Genomic DNA, 9,874 nt, shown 5'->3' on the forward strand with positions numbered 1-9,874 from the left:
GGAAATCTTCTTACCGAGTCCGCGAGCGCCAATTCTGAAAGTTTAAATTTCTTTTCCTCGCGTCTCCTCTCTGTCAAACACCTTTTCTTCTTTAAACCCCGCGCTATCTCCTTCTCCTTCGCTCTCTCTCTCTTTCTCCCGTCCTCGGTACCACGCCCTCCCGCAGAGCGGACGAGCGGCGTGGCAGGGAGGGAGGGGGTGGCGGGCTTGTGGGTGGCCACCCTCAGGGACACGTAATTACGGCCTTATATTTCACAAATATTTCGCTAGTGTGATTAATGACGTTCCTACCCGGCTCCGTGGTGGATAAAGTAATGTACGAAGGGCGACAAAATCGAAATCATCGTGACGGCAGCGCGGCGATAATAAGAGACAAACATTACCGCGGCGGGACGAGCGGGAAGCGCTCTATTCCTAAAACGAAGGACGACGAAACCGAACAATCTCATAATAATCCTCCGTAATCCCCGAACAATCGCATAATCCCATAATCTTATAATCCCTTAACAATTCCGCAATAAGTACACAATGAAACGTAACAAATATACGTACATCATTGTATAAATAAGTACACACTGCGTTATCCTAAAATATTCGCGCGCGCCTCTTTCTCTTTCAAGCCTATACGTTTTATTCCAGCCGATGATCGGGAAATTCGGGGAGATCCCTCGTGTCGTCTCTGCCGAAAGTATCAACCCCAGGCGCCAACTCTGATTTTCGTTACGTCTCGCGGAACGGAAGCTGATGATCTTCCGAGGTGCCCCGAGGGTCACGCCCCACGTGCGGGCGCGAACCGCGGGATAACGAAATTGCCGCGCCTCTCCGATTTTTATCTCACCTAAGACGCGAGGTGTCCGCGCGCTAAAAGGCTCGATATATTTCCCGAATAACTTTAAAGCAGGGCGTGCGAGCGATCGATGCCCACGGCTGCGCGGTTTCCGCGCATAGGCGAGGGGGTTGGAGAGAGAGAGAGAGAGACTCGTAACGCGGGCGTTATAAGGAACGAGCCGGGCGATCGCTTCGATCCGGGCTTTCGAGACGAGGTAATAAAATTGTTTGTTTTAACGGGGTAAAAATGCAGGGCTCGAAAACGTGCTTTCTAAAGTGTTGACGACGAGAGCGATACCGATCGCGCAAGCTGGGGGATACGCGAGCGCGCGACGTGGCCGAAAAACAGAGATAGAGCACGGCGCGGCAGGACCATTCGCCAACACCGACGTTTGTTGTATCGGGATAGGACGGGAAAAGTCGGATCGCGCGAATAAAACAAAACGCGACGCGGCCGAGTATCGTCAAAAATAGACAAAGAGGGAGACAGAGAGCGGGGGAGGCGGTGAGAAAAACAGGTACACACCCGGCAAACGTCAAAGGAGGGGGTGCGAGGGAAAAAGGGCGCGAGGAACAAAATGTTCCTCCCGGTTTTGCGACTGTGCGCGCGCGCGCGCGCGCTATCGACGCATCAACGCGTTTTGAGCTTTTGAGCTTGGAGCTTTTAAAATCTGTCACCGACACACATTAACCGTTACGCACTTCGAGCCCGGTTGCACAATGCGCGAGCGCGGGCTTGCGAGCGCGCTGCTTGTTTTCGAGCCGTTGTACCGAATGCAAACGAATGTAGGTGCATATCGTCCCGGTTATCGACACGCGTTGTTCCCGTTGGACGCCCTACGTTCACGGAGGTAGAGCGAATTTGTTGCGCACATGTTGCTCCTTTAAAATTGATCCGCCTGCAGACCGCGTCGGCAGTTCGAGGGGGAGGAGGAGGAAAAAATATGAAAAGCGTAAGAATAATTGACAGAGAATAAGGAAATTATACGTTTCGCGACACTCGCGTTCTCCCCTCGGAAATGACGTTCCTTTTACGTAAGTCGTCTACCCCTGTTGAATTTCAATCGAATTCGAAACAGGAAAGGCTCTCTGTGAGACAGGAATTCGTTTCGCTCGAAGATACGCTCGAGACTTCCCTGCGCTCATCCGAGTAATCATTTACCTAAAATTCTGTGCTTTCTCTTTAGATTATTTTTTGTTGAAACTTCTCGACGAAACAACGGCGATGCAATAATTTTCTTTCGTTCAAGGTCACGGCGCGGAACGAAAACCGAGAGGCACCGTCCCGGCAGGTATCGCCGCGTTTATAATTCGCGCCGAGGTGTGCGGTATCTGTAGCTTTTTACGCGGGGCACGATTTATGAAGACTTCAGCACGATGGGTGGCGACTGGGCGCGGAGCGGCCCTCAAAATTGATTAATGAACGAGGCAGCGGATCGATTCGATTAAACCAGTGTAAACGAAAGGGGCGACCGATAAATATCTGCCGATATAAACGTCGACGTTACGTCGTGACTTTTCCATAAATCAAAACCCGGCCGCGTATGTGCCGCGTAAACGTGCCAACGTGCCCAACAATAACAATCCCTGTAGCCAGATCGGGCACAACCGCGATAATTGACGCGTACGCGTGACACAATCGTCGAGGAGAAAAAAAGATGGTCGCTGGCGTTAGCGCGCTATTACGTCATATAATATTAAGCGTCGTCTAATTAACCATAAATTACAAAGGCCGTCACCGGTCAAAAATAAATGTACTTTTGGCAGACGTGGGCGAAATAATCGCGCAGCTCGCTTGCATTAAACTGAGAAATTAATATCCGTCGTCAATCTAATTGATAATTATATGAGGAGTGGAATAAAATTCGGGATAACCTGCGCGACCATTTTTATGGCGCGTCTAATTTATTCGCAAGTTTGCCGCAATTGCGGAAACCGCGATTAAACGCTGACACACTGAGAAAAATGTCCGATTAAATATAATTGGATAGCTCACAAATAGATTTAATATCGCCAGCAGTATAAAACCAATGATATGTAGTTTTTCAAAAGCGACCTGCACTGACCAATGGTTTTATTTAAAAAACAAACGACGTTTCGGTCTCGGATTTGAACCATTTTCAAGTAATCTGCAAACGTATAATACATAACTTAGCACTAAATATTTTTTAATATAAAGCAAATTAGAAAGGGGGGAAGGTAATTGTAGCGAAAGTAAATTGTAAATCTATACCTGTTCACACAATTGTCACCGATCTCATATCGTTCGTTTGGCCAATATCGTTATGTTAATAAGCTGTGTACACGCACCGGCATAAATGCTGTCCCTATCCTTGTGAGGTGCACGCACACAACTAGAATCCCTGTAGTTGTGTGCGTGCACCTCACAAGGATAGGGACAGCATTTATGCCGGTGCGTGTACAAGCAAGAGAGTCATTACACTATACGTTATTACGAATTAATAGCTATCAAGAATGAATAAAGCTAAATATAATTGAATAATCCAATTACATAATAAGTAACAGACGGATTTATCCGATTAAATTGTATATCCGATGAAAAATGTGATCGGTTCTTTAATCAAATTCCATCGGTAACTGCGTTTCAGCGGATAAATTTCATCGGGTGTATCCATAATTTAATCGGAAAACGTAATCGGAAAAATTAACCGTGAAAAACACTATTTAATTGGTTTATCCGATAAAAATTTTTCTCAGTGCGTGGATCCAGGAAAAATAGATAATCGCCACGATACACACGCGCAATTTTCCTAACGCAAAACACTCCCGTCGCATACCTCGGAGATAGATGATATGTATAAGGAGTTTATACATCCATTTACATATACATATACAACAGACAGGTCCTACATAGTACGAATAAGTGAGTGAACAAGGGGGAGAAGGAGAGCGGAGGATACGCGAGTATATCTGCGTAGTAAGGCTGCCACTGACAGCCCTGTCTTCACAGGCAAATTTCACTTTTTGTCAACGAACGGGTCGTTTGAAAGGAACGAATATTGGATTCGGTTATTACTTCTTCGACCTTCGTCCGATTCTATACCTCCTCTCGATCTATCTCCGCGTAACAAACTGCATGCGCAAAATCGATATTCCTTTCCGCAATCGTATACATATATACATAAAATCATTTCCTTTATCACGAGAAATATTTATATTTTCCACTTGGCATGTTTTAAATTTATAATAAACATCCTCGATGTGAGTGGAGGAAAGTACTCCATTATGAGATAGGTTTTCTAATATGAGATGGCAGGTTTTCAATCACGAATCTTTCTGTGCAGCGATTATACAATCTTAGAATGAATTGTCCACTAAACAGACTTCGCTCCAAGGGCAATAAATTCATGGCGGAATCAACAGATGGTGCCTATTCATTTAACCGAAACCCCCGCTATCTTATATTAGGAGTCTGTCTCATAATAGGAGACTTTCCTCTATGTGCTACTTGTGCCTGAAAAAAAACCGTTACGACTGGAAAAATGTGAGAATCACTGTTATAACATATATGTATGTATACGAGGAACGAATTCCATGGAAATATCCGAAAACGCTTTTCTTTCAACGGGAAATGATGAAAGAAGACGGGGCTGAGTTAAAGTTTGATAAAAATAAAAAACTGCGAGATACTGCGTGCAACAATATACTCCGTGAAATTGTCGATAAAAGTAACACGTGATAAAGCAGAAATGCGAAACGTAAAGAAAGAAAGTATGTTAATTATATAATGACGGCTGGCATATGACTATTTATTTATTTACATTGCGCGTAACGCACGTTAACTCATTCGATTAATTACATTTTGCCATTTATCGAAAAATGCATCCGCACAGATGGCCGATGTAATTGTGAGTCATATGTATAAAGCATAAGTTTATTCATTTGTCGACTGCAATATGTAACGCGCGATATAATGCTCTCTGTTATAAATTTTCGCTACAATTATATTTACATTAACGGCGTGTAGTTCGAAAAAGCTCGAATAGAGCGTGACATATATGAGTTTTGTAATGGAATTTAGTTGAGTTTATTACACACAACTCCACGCCACGGTTGTTTCAAAATCAGTGTCTATTAATATGACTGCGCGTACAATATCATGTTGGATTTCAAAAGAAATATTTTCGCCCAATACACAACATGTGATTTAACAATTACTCGCCCACTAATAATCTGATCTGCTTATTTGAAAACAACCATTTATTAAATTTAATTAAACTTATTAATACGAATAATGAAAGGTTATTATAAAAGGCAAATTAGTTAATCTCTCATAATTTATCATAACGAATATTTTATAACATTTGATATGATAAAGGGGAGGACACATTTACGCCGTATTAAGAATCACCGCTGATAAACGACATTCCTTCATGGTACAATGAAGGAATTAAGGTAGTTCTTTCTCAACTATGTTAGTCAAAATGAGACTTGATCAGTACAGTGTCAAGTTTTCTACCTCAGCAGCCAATGGCGATAAGCGAAATGTTGAAAACAGTTCATTTTAAGTGATTATATCTTGGAAACTATACGATAAATCAAACCCAAATTTTACACACATACGTATTAATATCTAAATTCGTTTTGCTGCAAGTTTAAAGAAAATCTGTAACTTTATCATTTTTTACCTAACTACCTTAAAGAAAGTTTTCATGTAGAGCCGGTTAACCCATTATAGGCCGCCGGCGATCTACGGGGTGTGGACTGCCAGAAATAAGAAAATTCAGGACATTAGATCAAAATATGTAGAATTATGAAAAAATATTTTCCCATACTTTAATGAGGGGAAACCAATATGGTAGACCAAATTTTCAAAACGTTATCTTTTCCAGTAAAAAATTATATACAGGGATTTTTTGGGCTGCTGATTACGAATAGGCACTCAGATCCCCAAAATTCAAGATGGCGAATCAGACCCCACAAAAATCCAGATTATTTGAAGAAAACTCGTTTTCACTCGATTCACATGCATCTAAACTCTTCGAAGCTATGAAATTTCAAAATATGGACCAACTGGAAAAAACGAAGAAAAATTATTTTTTACAATCAAAATTAAAAATGGCAAATTTTACAGTTTTACGGCCATATTGGATCCGCCACCTTAAATTTTGGTAATCTAAATGCATATTCGTAATCAGTGACTCCCAGATTTCCTGTATATAACTTTTCATCATAAAAAGAAATTTTTTTTTAAATTTTGATTCTCCATATTGGTCTGCCATTTTGAATGTTAAGTGTAAACAAAAATTGTTTTCATAATTTTACGTTTTTTGATCTAGTTTTTTGATCTGTCCGGAATTTTGTAGTTTCTGGCAGTCCACAGCCCGTAGATTGCTGGCGGCCTATAATGGGTTAAACTCCATTATTATTCCTGATAAATTGCCAATTCCGTTCGAACCGCGCCTTTCGAAATTTCATGATTGATACGCCAGACTTGGAGGAAAAAGGGAAAAGGAAAAAAAACAGAGATGTGTGAGACGAAAACAGATTAGCTAATATCATAACGTAGTTCCTTACTTTAATACCGCCACGAGATAAATGGTACGATAAGCATCGCTCGTTGAGATTGAAAGAAGAAGGAGCGCAGTTACTTCGGTGATTTATCATAGGAATCTATGGTGTTATAATGTAGCTTATTAAATATATTAATTAATTACGTTGTTCAAACTGTGAGCTTCGACTCCTCCTCTCTCCTTCTTCTATTCCCTATCGACAATAAAATAGTTTTCTACACCGAAATAAGATGTGGGTCCAACGGATGGATTGCGACTAATCTGAAGTTAGAGTGCGAGTCTATTAGCAGCAGCTGAAACAAACAGACTTGGACTAAGCATTGCTTAAGAATTCTCAATCGCGAAGCATCAGAAAATATCAATTTAATTTCGAAAGGATCCAAATTCAGTCTCGTCAATAAAAGAGCCGTACTCCACAAGTCACATATTTACAATGTTCATATCACTTTTAATTTAAGCCAATTGCATCGCACTCCATTAGCGTTCGCAAGAAAACGGAGATCCGCTCGATTCGTACTTCTTTTCTGAATAGAAATTACAATGTCGCGCAATATCGCATTTATCTCGCGCATCCCGTTGAATCTCATCGTCGCTACTTCGACGCGGACAACGGCGGAATTGTCCGGAATTGACAGCAGCGGTACAACAAGAAACTCCGTCATTTTAATGTTAGTCCGACGACGCGACTATGACGACGGGACGGTCAACACAGCCACGTGAGAGCGAGGAGCGGCGAAACGTATGTATAGGAGGTGGTGAACAGTCCAAGTAGCGTAAGGGAGAGTCAAAGGGAGGGACGGACCGACAGCGGAGCGGCAGCGAGGTGTTAGTTTCCTGGTCGGATATTAGCTGTCACGCGGCTCACTGGACAGGACACACCAGACGTATATACAGAGAGGACACGGTGTAAAGGTAACACCAACGCCCTAAGTACGCCGGACAGGCCCGGCATTGGAAGCTCACCACACATTTATGTATAGAAAAATCTGATCGCGCGCCGACGGGAAGCCGGATCACTCCCGCGGCACATTTCGACGGGGTTCTCTCGCAGATATAAGCCCGGAGGGAGGAAGGGGGGTATCGCCGCGTTACCACCCCTTCCGCGTACCCGCGTTCCTTCTTACGGGAGGGAAAACGAATCTGCGGGTGTGTCAGATTGATCGGCCGATATAAGCAAGAAACTTCACCAAAACACGCCGAGATAGCCGGGACATAAATAACAACGGGGATACAAGGTCTCGTCGTAACGTCCTTTCCCGGAGCTTTTCTCTCTAGCGGACGTCCTCGTCGGTGCGCGATTATCTCGCTGGAAATTTCGCTGTTACATCACGCCGCGCGTTCCTCCGGCGTCGACATGGAATTGATTTCGCGCCCGACTTGAGATAAAAAATGATCAAGCTAAACGCGACATTTACAATTTCGCATCTCGCGCGCCGCTTCGGACCCGGTAACTTTTATTATTATCGGATCGTTTAACAATCGCCCTACATATATTGTCGGTTTACTTTCTGTAATCTACCATTTTTAACGCGCAGTCGTCGGTAATAGATTATAATTTAATTATATCAATGAATTCATAATTAATATTTGCACGACGATCCATTCCGCTGTAATTGGCAATCAGTTTTCCGGAATTAGCGGACGGTCGATATTCCATGGTAAAGAGAGGTACAAAGCGCCGATTTTCTTTGCATATGAACCGTAATGAATGTCATTTCCATTTTGAAAGTGGAGCATATCGAGTTTTTACTCCCACCGACTTACATCGCCGCGTTTCATCCAACGCTGCACGCGCATAAACATATATTAATTATTCGAAAAACGCGCTGAAAGAGGCAATTCGCCGTCTGTCACGTATAAATCGCGACACAATTTATAATGGGGATCGATGGCGGACGATCGCGGCCGACGGCCATGAGCCAAGTAGCGGGGTGTTGCGCGCCGAGCCTCTCGCAAAGCGAGCGAGCGAGCAACGCTCAAAGTGTCTTCCAATTTAACGGGCGACCGGGATGGCTTGATGAGCGCGTATCCGGGGTATCGTTGATCCGCCACCGAATATCTCCATATACGTGTAAACCTGCGGCCTATGTGTAGTCAAGGTACGGCATACGTGATGCAATGCAGCCCAGATCGTCACCGGAATACCAAACTACCAGCCCTTTCCCCTCGCCCCCATAGCCTTTACCATCCATACTCGGCGCACGGAATCGTCGTCTTCCTCACCCGTCCTCCCCCGCCCTCCAGCCCCCCTCGGCGCGGGGGAGGGCGCGTCCAAACGGAGCCCTCGCATCATTCTCATGTTGGGGCGCGTGCGTGTATCTACTCACCTCCCGCCCCCTCCTCCTCCCCCCCCCCGTGTACACGTCGTACGCTTATGTACGGTGAAACTTATTGCCGCTCGCGCACGGGAGTTTACATCCTGAATCTACAAAATGCAACTTCAATATCAATACTAGAATCTAGAGTCGCGTCACGCTTTCTACGGAATTACGGGTTTTACAGTCCCTGTTTTTTTTCCCCTACCCTCTCACCGGGGAGAAGAGAGACTGACCCGCGAAGCTTGACACATATTCCCGTTTTGAGTCCGGTAAATTTTACCACTACACACACCGTGAATATATACGCCGTGTCCTGAAATGCGAGAATGAGATTTAGAGTCAGATACCTCGGTGACCCCCGAGTCGGCTGTGCTAAATCCGTCTCTATTTCATTTCGGCCTCGACGTACGCAAATATAGCTACACGCATACACGGCACAAGTACAGATTACGTAACGTTAACATAACGAAAGCTACTTCGAACAAAAAGCGGCTGTGCGTAAGTGCCTAGAGTACAGTATTATGATAAGATTCCCGCGTGCTCTTGCCGGAAGAGGATCGCGATGAGATTTGATAATGCACTACCGTAAAATCGTGTCTAACATATGCATTTGCTTAAGCCATTATTCACGGGCTCTCGTCATTTTTGCCTCGATATGATCCAAATGCACAGTGTTATTTCCAGAAATATATAGCGTTGATTGAGGAAATAAGTAATATTGAAGAAATCTCTATTTTGTACAGTAAAGAGTTTTGAAATTTATTTACGTGCCGGTCTAAAACCAGGCTGGGAGCAAATTGAAATAAGCGAAATAAATATGCCTTTGCATGCAAGAGTCTTATTTCGAGCCCTTGGAAAGAGCGGTAATTGCTTTTACAATAATTGCTTAACGGCGACCCGTGACGGCGTTGCAGACATTACAGCGGCAAACCATTGAACCTCTGACATTCGTGAATATGTTCCTGATTATCTGGAATGTCATTGATTATCTGGCAGGTCGCCATTATCTCGGTAGAAGTAATACTTCTGCCGGTGCTTCTCGTAGATTGTTTTCATACAATTCTAGAGGAAGAAATCCAATAAAATCAGATGTACGCAAAGCTCTCTAATACGAAATAAAGATACACTTCTCGCTCTTAACAAATTATTCTCCATTTTAAAATGGCTCTCTCTCTCTCTCTCTCTCTCTCTCTC

The 9,874-nt window shown here is 43.6% G+C and overlaps 1 protein-coding gene across 1 annotated transcript in view; it reads right to left on the reverse strand.

Moving 5' to 3' along the window:
- The window catches only part of LOC105563448 (neurotrimin-like), a 249,411-nt gene that overhangs the window by 197,778 nt on the left and 41,759 nt on the right, over positions 1-9,874 (reverse strand). The window lies entirely within an intron of this gene.

This window comes from Vollenhovia emeryi, unplaced genomic scaffold (genome assembly GCF_000949405.1).
Source record: "Vollenhovia emeryi isolate VEMERY1.0 unplaced genomic scaffold, V.emery_V1.0 DF939175.1, whole genome shotgun sequence".
Lineage (NCBI taxonomy): Eukaryota > Metazoa > Arthropoda > Insecta > Hymenoptera > Formicidae > Vollenhovia > Vollenhovia emeryi.